General features: G+C 48.2%; 1 long non-coding RNA gene across 2 annotated transcripts in view; it reads right to left on the bottom strand.

Moving 5' to 3' along the window:
- LOC149867579 (uncharacterized) overlaps positions 1–18,890 on the bottom strand; it is a 78,664-nt gene that overhangs the window by 34,910 nt on the left and 24,864 nt on the right. For both annotated transcript variants that reach the window (XR_016442091.1, XR_016442092.1), the window contains exons 4-5: positions 11,247–11,360; positions 4,737–4,829 (exon numbers count right to left, since the gene is read on the bottom strand). This is a non-coding gene — a long non-coding RNA (uncharacterized LOC149867579). The remainder of the gene's footprint in view (positions 1–4,736; positions 4,830–11,246; positions 11,361–18,890) is intronic.

Consider the following 18,890-nt stretch of genomic DNA (forward strand, 5'->3'; position numbering starts at 1 on the left):
TACCATTGTGTGTGTGTGGGTGCAAGGGAACCAATTTGGCATTGTGTCATCATCTCCCCTGTTCAACAAAACCACTGTCATTTTCAACCTCGAGTTGGGTCATGTTTTACTGAATCCCAGTCCCTTCCCTATCTTAAATTCCAGCCTCATTCTCTCTTTCTCTCTCAGCTCCAGTCCCCACCCTCTCTGCTAGTTTCCTGATTGCCTCCCAATTCCATCTCCCCTTTTCTGCCACCTCTCAGCCTCTCCTTGCTTTTCTGCTGTCCCTGCTGCCTGCTGCTTTTCCTGTGATTTTCTGCTGCCCCTCTCTCTGTTTTCAGGCTTCTCACTCCCCCTCCCCCCCCCAGCTTCCCAGCTCTTATTAGCTGTCCTGCAGTTCCCTCCAGCTTCCAGCACCTACTGCCGCTCTCTGCAACTTCTCTAGCTGCCCTGGAGCCATCCCTTGGCTCCCCACACCCAGAGCCCCTCTTTAACACTCACACTTTCCCTTAGTCCCATTTTTCCCCCTCCCTACCTACTTTTTCAGCTCCCCCGTAGCTGTGCTGGCATTGCTTCCCTGTTCTGCAGGCTTTGGGCATTGTCTTTTAATCAATTAACCTGAAGTTACCCCCAGCCTCAGTTCTTCATCCCAGGCCCCTGTAGTCTACCAGTTCTAATCCTGGTTTTGGTAACTGTAACTCCCTACACTTCTACTTTCTTACCTTAACCTTTCCCCAGGCATCCCAAGTACACCAAGCACATACATACATACATACATAGATACCACAATACCCAACTTAGGAACTCACTTGTATGTATGTGTAGGTGGGTGGGATGTGTGTAAATTAGTGAATACATATATAGATATCATTGTGTGTGTGTGTGGTATATGAATTAGTAATCCACGTACGTGTATTGAATGTGCAGGTGTTGGTAACTGGTAACTGATTCTGTCTAAATTTGGTGTGTGTAGCATGTATGGGCTTAAACAGGTGATAGGTGTGCATGATATATGAATTAGTGATCTGTGTCTAACTTCTGGGGTATATAGTCCATGTGCTTGAATTGGTAATAAGTATGCATGTGCCTAGGCTGGTTTGGCTAGGTATGCGCCTGAGCTGGTAGTGTGTGTGTGTATGCACCTGATTGATTTGTGTGTTTGTATATGTGCAATTGTGTTACATCCTCTTGTCTAAAAGCGCAATACTGAGATCCTGAGAGCTTGTCTGACCCCACAGGGCAACAAAATCACTCTGAAAGATTGAAATCATCCTGAGAAAAGCCACAGTATAGTCCTCCAGTATCCCAGGTGCTCTGTTCCTGCCCCATACTGGAGACACTGTGTTGCTTGGGCTGGATTCTGCTCCCTGATTGGCTGGGGTAGTAGAACACATCCCATTCACAATCCTCACATGGTGCTACAGGGAGACACAGGGTAACTCTGAGCAGTCTGTATCAGTCAACCAATCAGAGCTACTGCACTGCTGCCATTTGTTGCCAGTCAGACTGCGGGAGTCTGCACAGCATGTTGAGATGTATGCACAATGGCCTCCTGTCTGAGGAGTGGCCTCCTGTCTGTGCAGCATCAGCTCTGTAAACTCTCTGCTCTTCAGGGGCTTGGTATTCAACTGTCTGTTCTGAGAAAGTTTTTCTACCAGGAGAACAAACCCAGGAGAATTCTCTTAGGTCATTTGAATATGTGTACACAGCCTCTGATCCAGCAAAGCATTTGAAGCATGCGCCATAATTAAGCATGTGGCTAACATATGAGACTACTGGATCAAGGCCAAAGTGACTTGCATAACAGCCGGCTTGTTTGCTCAGAATAGTTGATCCAATACAGATACAGTGCATCTATATTATGCTGAAATTAGAGGGGTTTAACAATTTTTTTTTTTTTTTTTTAAACAGAAGAAGCATTACCATACAGTCCATAATGGTGAAGAGTACATTTCAAGAATGAGGATGGCTATAAAAACTATAGATTTCATAGATTTCCGAAAACTGTTTGGATCAATGATTAATACATTTAATACATTTAATACATGCTACTAACTGGGACTGGATTTAAAAAAAAAAGTTTAAAAAATGAAATTATGCTTCTTGAGACCAGCTTAGTTAGTGTTCAATTTTATTTACTGCAAAAGACGTAAATGGAAAATTAAAATGCTTAAAGCTTTTTCTTAAAAGTCGGGAACAAGATTATGCAAAGATACATTTTAAGCACATATGTGTAGCACACACAACAAGAACAGCCAAATTCAGTGCTGATGCACCAATGAAAGAGATTTATCCAGCTATACCAAGTCGGAGTAAAACTAGCTAGTATGAATATAGTCAAATAAAATTAATGAGTCATAAACCAAAATATATATTATGAAACTGACTACAGTTATTCCAGGATCTAATTTAAAAAGCAAATTACTACTTACACTTCTACAAACCAAATCCCAGTCCCAATGAACTCAGCGGTAAATGTAGCAATTAACAGTTCTTATTCACTGATGGTTAGCAGAGGTATTCTAAGAACGATTCTCAGACTAAGAATGAGCCTAGAAACATTAAGTAAATCCCATGCTACCTCGTGATCCTGAGCACAATAAAGTCTGAATTCAAGAGAAAGAGAAGCACCCAGATGATGCAATATACGAGTATAATTCATTAGCAAAGCTGATGACTTCACTCTGATAAGTTGGTATTTCAGAAAAATTGCTGCACCCATACTGTTCTTACTTGAAGAGGTTGCTGCTTAATTTTATACATCAGTCTCAATCATTTCATGTACTGACCATATTCACAGTTCAACAGCCATCCAACAGCACTTTTTTCTCTCTCAGGTACAGAAGAATACATGCCCTTTTCCCAGAGCATGCTCTTATATTTCACACTACTAAAAATAACAATTCTCTGTACCTATACAGTTCCCCACATGGGGACTGCAAAGCACTGAACAGATTTTAAAAATTACAGCATTCCCATGAGATTGGTGGGAATATTACACCATTTTTTAAACAGGAAAAATGTAGAAGAAAGGTTAAGTGACTGGTCTGAGTTTTCAACATTGGTATAAATAAAAAACAGATTTCCTTACTCCTAAAGTCTATGCTTAGACTACTGTGTGGAATTTCCTCTATAAATTACTTGGAATTTACATCCAAATCCAAGGGAGGCTCTTTTGTATAGGAAAGATTACAAAATTAAGAAATGGGGAAAAAAGCAGCAATGTTCAGACTAAAAAGTAATTTTTTTCAGAGGTTTGATTCTACAGATAAAGAATTGCCCCTCCTTACTGTCACAGCAAAACAATCCAAGTTAAAAACTTGCTTATTTCACCATATTGAATGTATTGCAGGATTTGAAACCAAGCCTATGCTTTTGATTTTCTTTTCTTCTCTCACCCAACACCTAAACAAGCTTCATTTGACTCATCAGAACCAGGCTCAACATCTGACTCACCAGAACCTGCCTTGAGACTGACTGAATGATTACCAGGGGATCTGATTAGCAGATTATGCAGCACCTTGCACCTCTTGCTCCTTATCAGTGTGACTAACTCGTATTGCAAACACTTTACGTTCCATCAGGTGCTGGTACAGAGCTGTAGTGTCACCAGGGACAATATTAATACTATCTACTGCAGATCTGGCAGCCTAAAGTGACTGCTTTGAAAACTTATGCTTCAGTTGTTTGTTATAACTGTTCAATATATGCTGTAATCAAGGACACCTCATTCCTACTTTGCACTATTTTGCCTTTACTTAGTACTTCAAAAATGACAGACTAAAAAATTTAGCATTGCTTTCACTTTATGACTTTCTGGTTTTCATTACTTGTATCACATTCCCCACCATTAAGATCTCTTAACAAAGTGGTTTTTTGCCAGCAACCTGTTTCCTGAGTAGGAATATTTCTTTAGAAACTAAAATGCTGTTCTTATAAAGCTACAGTGGATCTACTAAGGATGCACATACCACATAAGTCTCTAGATGACAATATTTTATGTCCCAGTCACCCCCAAGAGAAAATTGTTAAATAAAATGAGAGCCTAAGATAATGCTTATATGTGCTACTTCGAAATTTAAGTCTTTTTTTTATATCCTCGCTTCACATAATCATATAACTCACTCACCCCAATGGAAGCTTTTAGCAGCTTTGTCAAATCTGTGGTCACAGTATCTTACCAAGGCTTCACAAGAAGCTCATCTTCCCTAGCAGATAGGCCTGATTCTACAGGTTTTACTAGCATATGCATACTAGTTAGTAGTACAAAAAATTTCATTCTTAGCTAGCCTAACTTCACTAAAACCTCACTTTGCTGGTATAGCATACGTTATACAGGGAACTGGGATAAGCTGCAATGAAAAATAATCTAACTGATCTATATCATGACTCCAGTAAAAGGGCTGACTCAGAGGCATAGGCATACACTTTTTAGTGTGAACAAGGACCTGGAGGAAAGAAAGGCTCCCAACACACCAGTTTCTTCATTAAGCTTAGTATTGCTATCCTGTCACATAACTATAAGAAAAGGTTTCATGAGAGTCCATTATATATGGGCTCTGATGTACACACATGTAAGTGTGTATACATACAGAAAAATCAACATTACCATTAAATTAAAGATTCAACTACTGATGAGAATTTGAAGTCACACAATTAATTTTGGATGACTACCTGAACTGACGAAAACCTTCTTGAAAGGCTAACAACCATCACCACATACATTCATTGTCACCTAATGCCCCCAGAGAACCTACCTCTTCCTCTTGAGTGTTGCCATCTTAGGAGCAAGGTAAGAACTCAAAATGTCTTCTTAGAGCACAGAGCAAAGCTGTTCACAGCCAGCATCTCTGGAGACAGATAAGCTAACATGAAAACTCATTATCTATCCTCTGCCACCTGGTGCAACATTTGTCTCCCACAGGAGAAACAGAAGAGGGGAAATACTGCAGGTCATTCCAGTAAGCACTGGGTGAAACTGGATAAAGCCTGTCTCCTTGTGACTCATTTATAAGTAATTTTTAAGCAAGGGTTTTCTTCTCTCCTATTCCACCTTGCATATAAATTTAAGTACTGTGTTTACTCAAATCCAAGACAAGGTTTTTTTCTCCAAATCAGCATGGGAGGGGAAAAGCCTTGTCTTGGATTTGAGTACTAGACCAGGATAGGCAACAGCCTAGCTACTGCTTTGGCCCCAAGCTCAGGGCTGAGCCCCAACCTGCCCCAGGCTGGAATGGCTCATTTAGTGAGGGAAGGGCCACATGACTGGAGGGAGCACACAAGATCTTGTGAGATAGGTGTTGGGGAATGCGGAGCCTGCCTCCCACATGCCTGTGCTTGCTCCTCACACCCTGTGTTTTATAGCCAGCCATAGGGAAAATGGTGCACTTGGAGAACCTGTATTTTGGTGACCCCCCGTGACTTCCCTCCTCAAGTTAGCACCACTGTTGCAGGCAAAGGCAGGCAGGGGTGCAGTGTGCAGTCCAGTGAACAAGTGGAGCAGCATAGCATTCCAGGCAGGTGGGTGGGCAGCTGCTGCTGCCTGCACTGCCCAATTTAGCTCCTCCTTAGCAACAGGGATCGGGCGGGGGGGAAATGTTGTGAGTGTGGGCTGCTCACATGTGCATGGTGCCCCCCCCGCCCATCACAGCGCCCTGCATGAATGCCTTGTGCCTCCTGAGGCTGGGGGGGCACAGCCATTGCCCACAGGTGGCAGCGTTGGCAGTGGGGGCATGGCGGTGGCAAGCAGGGACCGCCTGCAGGTTGCCTCAGTGACGCTGGCAGTGAGGGTGGGTCAAGCAGCAACTACACACAGGCACCCACAGTAGTGTCGATGGTGGAGAGGAGGGCGGGGTGGTAAGTGTCAATTGGCAACGACCCACAGACGCTGCCAGTAGCATTAGCAGTGGTGGGGGAGGGTGGCAAGCAGCAACCACCCACTGACACCGCCAGCAGCGGTGCCATGGCCAATCTCAGGGCGTGCATATGCACCTCCTAAGTGTCGCCAATGTTGCCCTGGGTGGTTGCCCATGTTGTCCACCCTAAGGCCAACTCTGTCTTGCTCTCCCCCATGCAGCTACCCTCTTGCCCCCTTACCTTCTGCTCTAGCTCCAAACTATTCAGCTTCAACCTAACCTAGCAAGCAGCTCCTGCTGCTTCTTCCTGGCCAGGCTGGGCTGGGACCAGTCTAGGACCACTGCTAGTGCTGACTGCCCTGGAGGAACAGATGCTGCAGAAGATTGTGGGGGGGAAGGAAGCTGAGGGCAAAGTGTGATGCAGAGACGAGATAGGGAATACGGTGGCAGGCACAGGCACAGAATCATAGAAGTAGCGTGGGAAGGGACCTTGTAGATCTTCAAGTCCGACCCCCTGCCTGGGCAGAAGAAAAACTGGGCTCAAATGACTCCAGCCAGATAGGCATCAAGCCTCCTCTTAAAGACCCCCAGGGTAGGAGCCAGCACCACTTCGCTTGGAAGCTGGTTCCGGATCCTAGCCGCCCTAACTGTGAAGTAGTTCTTACGGACATCTAATTTAAACCTACTCTCCAACAACTTGTGGCTGTTATTCCTTGTTATGCCAGGGGGCACTAGGAGAAACAAGCTCTCTCCCAAACCCTTCTGGTCCCCTCTAGTGAGTTTATAGATTGTCACCAGGTCCCCCCGTCAGCCTTCTCTTGTGAAGGCAGAATAGGTTCAGGTCCTGCAGTCTCTCATTGTAGGGTCAGCCCTGTTGTCTCCGGATCATGCGGGTGGCCCTCCTCTGGACCCTCACAATGTTGTCCACATCCCTCCTGAAGTGGGGTGCACAGAACTCGACACACTACTCCAGCTGTGGCCTGACCAGTGTTGCATAGAGGGGGAGGATCACCTCCTTGTCCCTGCTAGAGATGCATCTGTGGATGCACGACAAGGTCCGGTTAGCCCTGCCAACCGTGACCTCGCATTGTTGGCCCATGTTCATCTTGGAGTCAGTAACGACTCCAAGATCCCTTTCTGCCTCCATGCTCTCAAGAAGGGAGTTTCCCATCTTATAAGTGTGTTGCTGGTTAGCACTGCCCAAGTGCAGCACCCTGCACTTGTCAGTATTGAAACACATCCTGGTTTTGTTAGCCCACCCCTGTAACCTATCCAGGTCTTGCTGTAGTCTTTCCCCCCCTACTAGCATGCTCACCTCACCCCAAATTTTGGTATCATCAGCAAATTTAAACAGGGTGCTTTTCACCACGTCGTCCAAATCGCTGATAAAGAAACTGAACAGTGCAGGCCCAAGGACCGAGCCCTGGGGGACTCCGTTGCCCAATTCCTCCCAGGTCGAATATGACCCGTCAACCACCACCCTCTGAGTACAACCCTTCAGCCAATCTGCAATCCATCTTACTGTGTAAACATCAATGCCACAGTCGCCTACTTTTGTAATGAGGATGGGGTAGGAGATGGTGTTCAAAGGCCTTGCTGAAGTCCAGAAAGACTACATCCATGGCTACACCTGCATCCAATGCTTTTGTGACCTGATCATAAAAGGCAATCAGGTTGGTTTGACATAACATGCCCCAGTAAGGTGGGTACATGTGTAGCACACGTGCACCCTGCTCCCTCCACTCCTGCTTCCCAACTGTGTGTGGCGCTCTATGTCAAGGAGCAATACACAGCTACTGCCAGCAGAATGGGGTCAGAGCAGGGGCAAGCAGAAGTGCTCTGGGTCAAGATACAAGGGGGCCATGGGGAGAGGGATCTAATGGTGGGGTTCTACTACAGATCCCCCAACCAAGGGGAGGAGCTGGACTGGGAATTTTCGGGCCAGCTTGCAGAGGCACTTAAGGCAAAGGATATAGTTGTCATGGGAGATTTCAATTATCCGGACATCTGCTGGAAGGAACAGTCATCCAGGTCGGACCATTCCAGGAGGTTCCTGGCTGAGATACAGGACCTCCATTTAATTCAGAAGGTGCACAGTCCAACCAGAGAAAATGCCCTGTTGGACCTGGTCCTGGCCACAGGCGACGACCTGGTAAGGGGCCTCCAGGTCCTTGACCACCTCGGTGATAGCGAACATCGCTTGCTGGAATTCACCATCCAGCACAGGATGTCAAGGGCCTGCAGCAAGGCTGTAGCCCTAGACTTCAAAAGGGCCAACTTCAATGAGTTGAGATTAGTGGGAGAGGCGCTGGGGTTCTCGAGAGCAGGGAAGCTCAGTGCCCAAGATGAGTCTTCATTCCTTAAGGAGACGATACTCCGGGCCCAAGGGGTGACCATCCCAACAAGATGCAAGGGGGGCAGGAGTGCCCGAAAGGCCCCCTGGCTCACGAAGGGTGTCCCGGAATGGCTGATTGCCAAAAAGGCGGTGTACAACTGGTGGAAGGGGGGGGGGGTGCTATCTCCAAAGAGGAGTATACCTCTTCTGCTCAGGCCTGTAGGGGAACTGTCAGGAAAGCTAAGGTAGACAGAGCTAGGACTGGCGTCCAAGATCAAAGATAACAAAAAGTCCTTTTTCAAATATATAGTGTAGCACTGGGAAATGTGGGGCCCCTGTAAGATCCTCTCGGCAATCTCGTGGTTGCACCAGAGGAGAAAGCAGACATCTTTAACCAATTCTTCACCTCCGTTTTCTTTGGCACGAACCGGGACTTCCCCAGCGTGATGCAAGACAGACTCAAGGGGAATGCCTCCAGACCTCAGGCTGGGAAGGACCGGGTTGGAGAGCTTCTGGAGGGGCTGGACGTGTTCATATCAGTGGGTCCAGATGCTCTCCACCCCAGGGTGTTAAGGGAGCTAGCAGGGGTAATTGCAGGGCCCTTGGCACAGCTTTACAAGTGCTCATGGTGCTCGGGTCAGGTGCTAGATGACTGGAAGATAGCCAACGTGGTCCCCATCTTTAAAAAAGGGAGGAGGGAGGACCCGGGCAACTATAGGCCCATCAGTCTCATCTCAATCCTAGGGAAACTCTTTGAGAAGATCGTCATGGAACACATCTGCGATGGGCCGGCCTCAGAGATGATGCTTAAGGGCAACCAGCATGGTTTCATTAGGGGCAGGTCATGTCAGACCAATCTGATTGCCTTTTATGATAAGGTCACAAAAGCATTGAATGCAGGTATTGCCGTGGATGTAGTCTTTCTGGACTTCAGCAAAGCCTTTGACACTGTCTCCCACACCATCCTCATTAAAAAACTAGGCAACTGTGGCATGCCTACACAGTCAGATGGATTGCAGATTGGCTGACAGGTCACACTCAGAGGGTGGTGGTGGATGGGTCATATTCAAACTAGGGAGAAGTGGGCAGCGGAGTCCCCCAGGACTCAGTCCTTGGGCCTGCACTGTTCAATTTCTTTATCAGCAATTTGGACAACAGGGTGAAAAGCAACCTGTTTAAATTCACTGATGATACTAAAATTTGGGGTGAGGTGAGCACGCTAGTAGGGAGGGAAAGACTACAGAAAGACTTGGATAGGTTACAGGGGTGGGCTAGCAAAACCAGGATGCGCTTCAATACTGACAAGTGCAGGGTGCTGCACTTGGGCAGTAGTAACCAGCAACACACTTATAAGTGTCAAAGAAAAATCTTTGATCTCAGATGCCGATGGCAAAAGGTCAAAGGCTAACGCAACGTACTTTGTAATTACAGTTCTGCATCATTACAAACCCTCCCCCATAGCTTAAATGTAAAACACATGTGCAGTCTTATATGGCCGAGCTGGCATGAAGCCTGAGCAGACAAGGATAGGCAATCCTTTAATTATTCATTTATTCATGTCTGGCGTGCGGTGATAGGCCACCCTGCAAACTATAACTTTGGAAAGATTTCCGCCTTTGGTGGAGAGCTCCGTACACGCCCAAGAGGTTCAGTCAGCAATTTGGCCAGTTGCTGACCTCTCCCCACCACCGTTGAAAGTTTTCAGGTGTATTCGTTCTGCCGCCTCATCCGTCCTTCTCGTAAAGAGCTCTTGGAGGTCTAAGGACCAAAGTAATCTCTATACTTTGCTTAAAATCTGCATCAAGCAGTTTTGTAACCTGGATAGAAAAACCTCTGCATGCTGTGCTAAATAAATCAACCTCTCTTTCTACGCTGGGACCACAAGTTCTTTTCCTGCGCCTCGACCACAACTTCCCTTCCTACACTGCGACTATCTATAGCGTAAGTAAAATTATCTTTCTGTGTAACCAATACGCTTTAAATCTCCTGACTCCGACTCGCTGCTACTACCCACCTGTCCGACCACCTATCCCACCCGCGCCTAGCCGGTCGTGCCGACCAAGGCTCGCAGGTCAGGGGTATGCCGATCATCGGGGCGCAACAATAAGATGGGAAACTCCCTTCTTGAGAGCACAGAGGCAGAAAGGGATCTTGGAGTCATTCCTGACTCCAAGATGAACATGGGCCAACAATGCAAGGTCACGGTTGGCAGGGCTAACCGGACCTTGTCGTGCATCCACAGATGCATCTCTAGCAGGGACAAGGAGGTGATCCTCCCCCTCTATGCAACACTGGTCAGCTCACAGCTGGAGTACTGTGACCCGTTCTGTGCATCCCATTTCAGGAGGAATGTGGACAACATTGTGAGGGTCCAAAGGAGGGCCACCCGCATGATCCGGGGATAACAGGGCAGACCCTACAATGAGAGACTGCAGGACCTGAACCTGTTCAGCCTTCACAAGAGAAGGCTGACAGGGGACCTGGTGACCATCTATAAACTCACTAGAGGGGACCAGAAGGGTTTGGGAGAGACCTTGTTTCTCCTAGCACCCCCTGGCATAACAAGGAATAATGGCCACAAGTTGTTGGAGAGTAGGTTTAGATTAGACATCTGTAAGAACTACTTCACAGTTACGGTGGCTAGGATCTGGAACCAACTTCCAAGGGAAGTGGTGCTGGCTCCTACCCTGGGGGTCTTTAAGAGAAGGCGTGATGCCTACCTATCTGGGATCATTTGAGCCCTGTTTTTGATCCTGCCCAGGCAGGGGGTCAGACTTGAAGATCTACAAGATCCCTTCTGACCCGACCTCCATGATTCTATGACCCCCACCTTTTCCTCCTTCTCTATCCCACCTGTAAAGCCTATAGCCCCTAATGCTAACTGCCCAGTCATGGGATGAATCCCACCATGTTTCTGTGAGCCCTATTACGTCTGGGTCTGAACTGGCTATTCTGAGGGTGAGTTCCTCCTGTTTATTCCCCATACTATGAGCATTGGTATATAGGCATTTAAGGCCTTGCCTAGCTGCGTGTGCCACCCCCCGATTTAGGGGACTGTCCAGACCCCTGTTTCTTACCTGGGCACTCCTTGCATTTGTCACCTGTCTTGCTTGGGTGGTGTCTCCTCATCTTCCTGCAGCCCCCTCCCTCGGTGAGGCTAGTTTAAAGCTTGCCGTATGAGATCAGCCAACCTGGAGAAGACACACTTGTCTTTAGGTGAGAGGTGAATCCCATCCCAACCCAGCAAGTCCCCCGCCCCAAATCATGGGTCATTATCTAGGAAACCAAGGCCTGCCTGGCGGCTCCAACTGCATGTGGGAAAGGGGTTGTGGGCAGGCATATGAGTGGAGGGCAAGGCAAGCCCAGGCTCAGGGGCAAGGGAAAAGAGGCAGGGGTCTGACTGCTTGTCTCCACACTGATGCTTTCCCTGCCATAGCCTTGGGGGGGAATGAATTGAATACGAACTTCCACTAATTAGATTCTATACATGGAAAATTGCAACAAATTTATAATGGTCCATGTATGGAATCTAATTATCGGACTGGGGGAGTGTCTTAAAATATAAGGCATCTGGGATTTGGGTAAATACAATATTAGGCACTTGGCATATGTTCATTTAATGGTGCCATGGGATATGATCCCCCATCTGAGTAATCATGCCTCCTGCCATGCCACAAGCTGGTATGATCTGCTCAGTGTCCTCCCTGGAAGTACCCTTCATTAACCTTTGACCCACACTCCCATCCTTTGTTTCACATTTGTTGTCTCTTGGAATCACTTATTATACATTTAATGTCCTCCCTCTAAAAATGGAGCGAGGTTTATAGTTTGTGTGGGCCTAGGTCCACAGTTTTCCCTACGTAAGATATAGGCTTGCCATGCCACAAGTTCATGGCAGGATGTGTGATTTTGGGATCATGGATCAGATCCCAATCACACTATTACTACTTGCCAATGAAGGAGGATCATGATTTCTAGCCCCCCCCTCTTCAACAGCAAGTTGAAAGCCAGGTCCCTGCGGCCTGGTATGATCCAGTGCAGTCCCAGGGCTGGGACTGACAATCAGCTGATTGTTAGTCTCAGCTCTGGGACAGCACTGGAGTTCGTTTGAGACTCTGGTGTGATCCTGGGTCTGACAATCAGCTGATTGTAGGTTCCAGTCCCAGAACTGCATTGGGGCAGATTTCAGAGCCTTGTGCACCTGGGTGTCAGAAAGCCTTAACTAAGTATAGATAGTCAAAAAGTCTTTGTGGTTAATTTAAGCTGTGTCAATTGAATCAAAAAGAAAGTGAACAGACATTCACTTTTGATGTGGGAAATGCAGTCACATGCCTACAGTGGCTCAGGCCAGAAGCTGGGGGGTGCCTGAGCATGCCTCCCCGCTCAGCTGGAACAGACAGTTTGGTCCAAGGCTAGCCCACCCACCCTCCAAGGGGGCTTTACAGGGGAGGTGCAAAGCATCCTGGGATGTTCAGGGACTGGGAGTTAACTTGAATCTGGAGGAGATCTGGGACAGAAGTTCAATAAACTGATTTAACCTAAATCAGTTAAATTTGATATTACATCCATCCAGGTTTGTCTGAAACCCAGTATGAGTATTTTGAAAGTAGTTTATGTGCACTGAACTTCTGTTGTGTTACAGATTTGAACTGGTTTCCAATCACTTATACCAGTCTATGTCTAACTTCTGTCCCTAGCCTCTTGGGTACAGCCCAGCTATTCACAAGTTTTTTTTAAATCCCAGCATCCTGGGACTCCAGGATTCAGAAGAGCTGGGATGTCAGATAACCACAACATTTTAAGCTACACAGGGTCCCCATATCCAGGATGTGTCAAGTGCCTTGCTCCACAGCTCCCTGGGACATACAGGGTAAGGCAGTCAACCTGCGTGGCCATGGGGAGTCCTACCAAGCTGGTAAGCCCTCCTCTGGACCCTCTCAATGCTAGCCACATCCCTCTTGAAGTGCGGTGCCCAGAATTAGACTCAGTGCTCCAACTGTGGCCTGACCAACACCACATAGTGGGGAAGGATCACCTCCCTGGACCTGCTTGTGATGCATCTGTAGATGCACAACAAGGTGTGGTTAGCCTTACTGACCGGTTCCTTGCACTGGCGGCTGATGTTCATCCTGGAGTAGACAATGACTCCAAGATCCCTTTCTGCCACTGTGTTGATAAGAAGGGTGTTCCCCAGCCTGTAAGGTGTGTTGCTGGTTCCTTCTCCCTAGATGCAGTACGCTGCACTTGTCTGCAATGAATTCCATCCTATTCTCATCCACCCACCTCTGTAACCTGTCTAGATCTATCTGGATTCTGTCCCTCCCCTCCAGCGTGCCCACCTCGCCTCACATCTTGGTATCATCAGCGAATTTGGACAGCGTGCTTTTCACACCCACATCCAGATTGCTGATAAAGACGTTGAACATTACAGGCCCCAGGACTGAGCCCTGGGGGACTCTACTGCCCACATCCCTCCAGGTCAAAAACGACCCATCCACCACCACTCTCTGGGTGTGAACATCTAGCCAATTTGCCACCCATCTGACTGTGTAGGCATCAATGCCACAGTCACCTAAAATGTGATGAGAAACAGTGTCAAGGGCCTTCTTAAAGTCCAGGAAGATGACATCAACCTCAACACCCTCATCCAGGGACTTTGTGACCTGATCATAAAAGGAAACCAGGTTAGTCAGGCAGGATCTGCCCTCACTGAACCCATGTCGGTCCCCCCTGAGCATCACCTCCCATACTGGGCCCTTGCAGATGTGTTCCTTGATAATTTTCTCAAAGGTCTTCCCAAGGACCGAGGTAATACTGACTGGCCTATAATTGCCAGGGTCCTCCTTTCTCCCTTTTTTGTAAATGGGGAACTGTGAGGGGGCCAGGACCACAGGGGACCTGGCCCGAGGGAGGAAGCCCGGGTTTCCGTCCAGCTTCCGGGACCCGATCCGGAAGTCTGGTTGGGACTTTGGAGTTTCCCGGAACGTAAACCGGGCCGGCGTGGGACCGGCCCGGGCAAATAAAAGGAGCACCCCTACCCCGGGCAGAGGAGGATGGAGGCTCCGGCGGGAGCCCGACCCGGGAGCAGCAGAGCGGGGAGCGACGCGAGGGACGCCGGCTGCAGCGGAGCCAGCGGCGGCAGACCCAGGGTCAGTGAAGGAGAGAGCGGCGCGAGAGACGCCGACTGCAGCGGAGCCAGCGGCGGCAGCTCCAGGAGCAGCGGAGCTGGGAGCGGCGCGAGAGACGCTGACTGCGGCGGAGCCGGCGGCGGCGGTACCGGTAGCAGCGAAGCCGGGAGGCGCGGAGCCGGTAAGCGCGGAACCGGGAGCAGCAGAGCCGGCGGCAGCAGGGCGGGCAACAGCGGAACCGGAAGCCACGCGGCGGGCTGCAGCGGAGTGGACCGCAGCGGAGCCGGGAGCAGCGAGGCATCCCACCAAGACACAGGTAGCCAAGGGACCGGTGGCGGTTCCGACGGAGGAACCCGGGAAGGGAACCTTGGCCGGAGGGGCCTTCCTCCGGTGGCTGGTGGCCGGTTGGTCACGGAAGAAGACCCGCGGGCAGGGCGGCGGACTTTGTAGCCCCCCCCCCCCGGTCTAGAGGCTCAGGCCCGTTAGGGCCGGACAAATCCGGACTAGAGGAGCCCTCAGTATCAGGGACACTAGGTGCTGGTGGGACTCCGGGGCGGGTCCGTCAGTGAGCGGGTACCCTGTCGGACTATTCCGTCAGCAGAGGCACCCCAGCGGGGCCCCATATCCCGGAGGCTCGGGCGAGGGTGTAGGGGAGGAGGAGCCCTCAGGACCCCTGGACTTTGGAGTTGGGGTACCCTTTTCCGTGGACCGTCAGCGCCTCGCCCGGGTGAACCCCTTATTCCATCAAGTCGTGGCAGGAGAGATTGGCGGCGGCACGAGCGGTCCGGCACATACCCCCTTCTCTCCAGGGGCCATTCGGGGAGTTGGGGAACTCACTATCGGGTGACCTACCCCAACCCCCCACAGGAACACTTTGGCCCTTTTCCAAACCTCTGGTACCTGACCAGAGCACCATGAGCTGTGGTGATTAACAGATTAATTATGTCTTAAATGTAATGTCTGTGTGCTGCCTATAGGTGTTATAAGGCTTAAGGCCCTTCCTGATGAACCCTCGGCCTACAGGTGGTGGCAGGGTGGGGCCTAGAATCTGTCATCCATGTCTCCTGGTTGCTGTTTCTTGTCACCTGCCACAATTTTGGTGTTATAATACTGGGAGCCAGTTCCCCCCCAGACGACTGTCCTGGCCCAACACTGGCTTCTTCGTCAGGCTCCCAAACTACCCCTAACCACTTCTGGCCTCTGGACAAGATGATTGATGCTGAGGCTTACTGATGTTGCCCTGCAGGTATGGGTTGCAGTAGCAGTCCTTGGCAGCAGCCTGTAACACAGCCAGCTTTTGATCTGGCCTTCCCTTTTCCTGCAGTCCTATGGGGTCCGTAGATGCTCAGTCCCCCTTAACAATAACAGAATATATAATTCAACCAAAAGAAACTATAACTAAGAATGACAGCATCTGCTGCTATGCTCCTCAGAGCCTCTTCAGAAGTAATCCTTCCTAATACAGTCCATTTAACATAAGCCCAATTTTATTATACTGGTCCTCATCATCCAGGTCCCATCACTATGGGCTCTTGTAGTCTGGCCACAGCTCTTTTTTGCACGCAGACACCTTCTATACAAGGGTTGAAGTCCTGGGGCATGATCCCTGTGCCAGTCCTTCACCTCTGCTGAGGGCAGGGCCCTGTGTGGGAAATGCCCCAACACCTGAGTCCCTCTCCCCCTCCATAACCACGCTGGTTCCCTCTGACCTGATTCTTATCTCTGACCCATCTTCCTCACTGGTGGCACCACCACTCTGATGTCCTTTGCAGGCTGCAGTGGGGAACTGGCGCTCCTCCAAACGCTGTGCCGAGCAGCCTGACACACTGGCTCTTGTCTGGCTGCCTGCTGCTTCCTGTCAAAGGGTTGCTCTGGCATCTGCCTCCCCACCATGCCACAGGCTTCCCCTCCAGGCCCCTCACCAGAGCCAGAACTACCCTAGCCAACACACTTCCCACCAATCCAGAGGACGAAGCTCCTCCAGAAAAACAGTGCCAGCCTCAGCTCGCCACTCCCATTCACTGAGCTAAGTAGGAGACATGGGTCATTTTGTAAGCTCTTTTCTCCCCTTTTAAAGTCTGCCAGGAGCTTTGCAATCACAATAATTTTCCGCATAGGAAAAAGTTGTGATAGCAGAAAACCAGTTTTACAATGTCTTATCTTTTTCTTTACCCCTCATAAATATATCACAGAATTCTACCAAGTTAATTTAGTGTTTTACATCATTACTCTGGAATCTTGCTAGAACCTAGAGGTGAAGTAAAATTTAGATTGAAGTAGAAACTTTAAAATATTAATCTCATCTTCACCCTTAATAATATCAATAATAAAAATAATGAATAAGCAGTAATGCTTAAAAATACTGCACAACTTATTTTCCACCTTGATTTCATTTTTAATTTTCCTTCAGGGGCAAACAGCCAACATTGGGCATCTTATTTGCACTGAATCTATTACATCCCTAAAAGACATATTCATGCATACAAATTGGGAGTTTTGGATCCAACTTCTTCAGATGTGGATGTTGAGACTTGCACACTTTGGCTTTCCCGACACAATTTAGGTTTTAAAATTCAAGTTCCATATGTGGTGATTTGGCTTAGACCCTCCACTAAGAGAGATACGAGCTATCTCTTGCAGTAGTGAAATAAACTCATATTCTTTTGTTCCTTATTACTGGTAAACAATGACAATAGATTTGTTCAGATTAACAACATTATAAGTAAGACAGCCTATGAAATGTTTTGGAACCAAACGAAATTACAGACTGCCATCTGCCAACAGCTATGGGAAAGATCTGCCTTATACATATTAATACTGGAAGTGTGATCTCCTGTTGCAACATAAAATATTCTATCTGGAAAAAGTCTTCAGCATATGAGAGGTTCCAGCTGTTGTGAAAATAAGTTATAATAAATTACCTGTCACATTCAGTTTACTATAATTTCAAATGGGGCAATATCTATAACCAGCATGCAGATTGAGTCACCACAATAATACAGGAGATAGTCACTGAAAATACTAATAATGTGTGTACATACTTTTCCCTACCGTCCACGCAGACACAAGGGCCCCCTGTGGGTATGGATTTGGATGGGTTTCCAGATACATAAGCCCAGGCCCAGGTCCTTTTCCTCCTCTAATACTTTCCCATGGTTAACCTGAAAAATCTGTCATGTTTCAGGAGTGTGATCTGAATCCACACAGGCAACAAAGAAGGTGGCATTTTGTTTCCCTTTGTGTGCCTAAATGGCAGTTTTCTAGTTGTACACCTGGAAGTTTTGGTCCTGGGTTTAAGCTGTGTATGCATAATCATGCAAATGCAGTCTTAGCATGAGCACCCAGACCACACACTGTGGGGCAAAGGACAGAAGTTGCACATAAACCTGTTTAAGTGATCAGAAACCACTTCAAACTTGTAACAGAACAGAAATTCAGTACATATAAACTGCTTTCAAAATGGGTGAAACTGGTTTAAGATAAACCTGGCTGACTGTCGTATCAGACTTAACTGATTTAGTTGAAACCCATTTACAGAACTTCTGTTTCAGACTCCTTCCTGGTTCAAGTTAGCTCACAGTCCCCCAGCATCACAGGATGCTTTGCAGCCCTGGGCTGGGCTGGGCTGGGCTGGGCTGGACCGTCTGCTCCAGCCCAGAGAGTGTCCACACTCTCATCCAAGTCACTGATGAAAACATTGAACAGTACTAGTCCAAGGACCAAGCCCTGGGGCTACAAGTTCACCCCTCAGCCATCTCTTGTAAAGGCTGAAGAGATCTGGATCTTTCTACCTCCCCTTATAGGATCTTTCACAGAGGCCACTAATCATGTGAGTGGCAGAACTGGGATGTTGGCCCCACCCCGCTCCTCCCTAGCTGGAGCACTATCACTGCTCCTGCTGGCTGACAAGGGAGTGGAGGTGAAACACCCTGCTCCCCAGTAGCCTGGGCAGGGGGGGTGTCAATCCCCACCTCTGTCCCCTCTCCCTCCCCAGCTGGGGTCTGGCTGGCTGCTTATCCCCAGCCCTCCCACCCTGGATCACTGCTCCAGCGGCAGAGGGAGGAAAGGGGAGCATAGTGCTACAGCTTCTGGGGTTCTGCTTTCAGGGTGATGAGCAGTTGGACCTTTTGTTGTATTTCTTAAGTTAAAGCTTTGCATGTCAATAGTAACCCTTCCAGAGCAATTTGTTTAGTCTTTTTATTCACCCAGGGTTTATGCCTAGAGATCATCTGAGAGGACCACTGGTCACAAAATTGTACAAATGCATTGGGTCCACAGAATATATCCTTACTACAAAAACCTAAAGCTGTTTTTTTCTTATAACCCACTTTTCTAGTTCCAATAGCTCTTTTCTCACCAACCCTACCATATCAAATCAATCCAAAAAGGGGAAAATCTCCTGAATTCCAATTTAATCTGTGCTCCCTCCCTTGCAAAACCCGTTTGGCAAGTTTAAATGACAGCCTTCAACACCCTGGAACAGATTTTGCAATCCTCAACAGCTCTAAGTTCAAGGCGCCTCCAATTTCTAAGTCCAGTGTTCAACAAAATTTCCAAGTGCTGTGCACAATGAAGTGTCTCAGTCCAAGTGAG

This window comes from Crocodylus siamensis, chromosome 4, assembly GCF_052110815.1.
Source record: "Crocodylus siamensis isolate JL-2025a chromosome 4, ASM5211081v1, whole genome shotgun sequence".
Lineage (NCBI taxonomy): Eukaryota > Metazoa > Chordata > Crocodylia > Crocodylidae > Crocodylus > Crocodylus siamensis.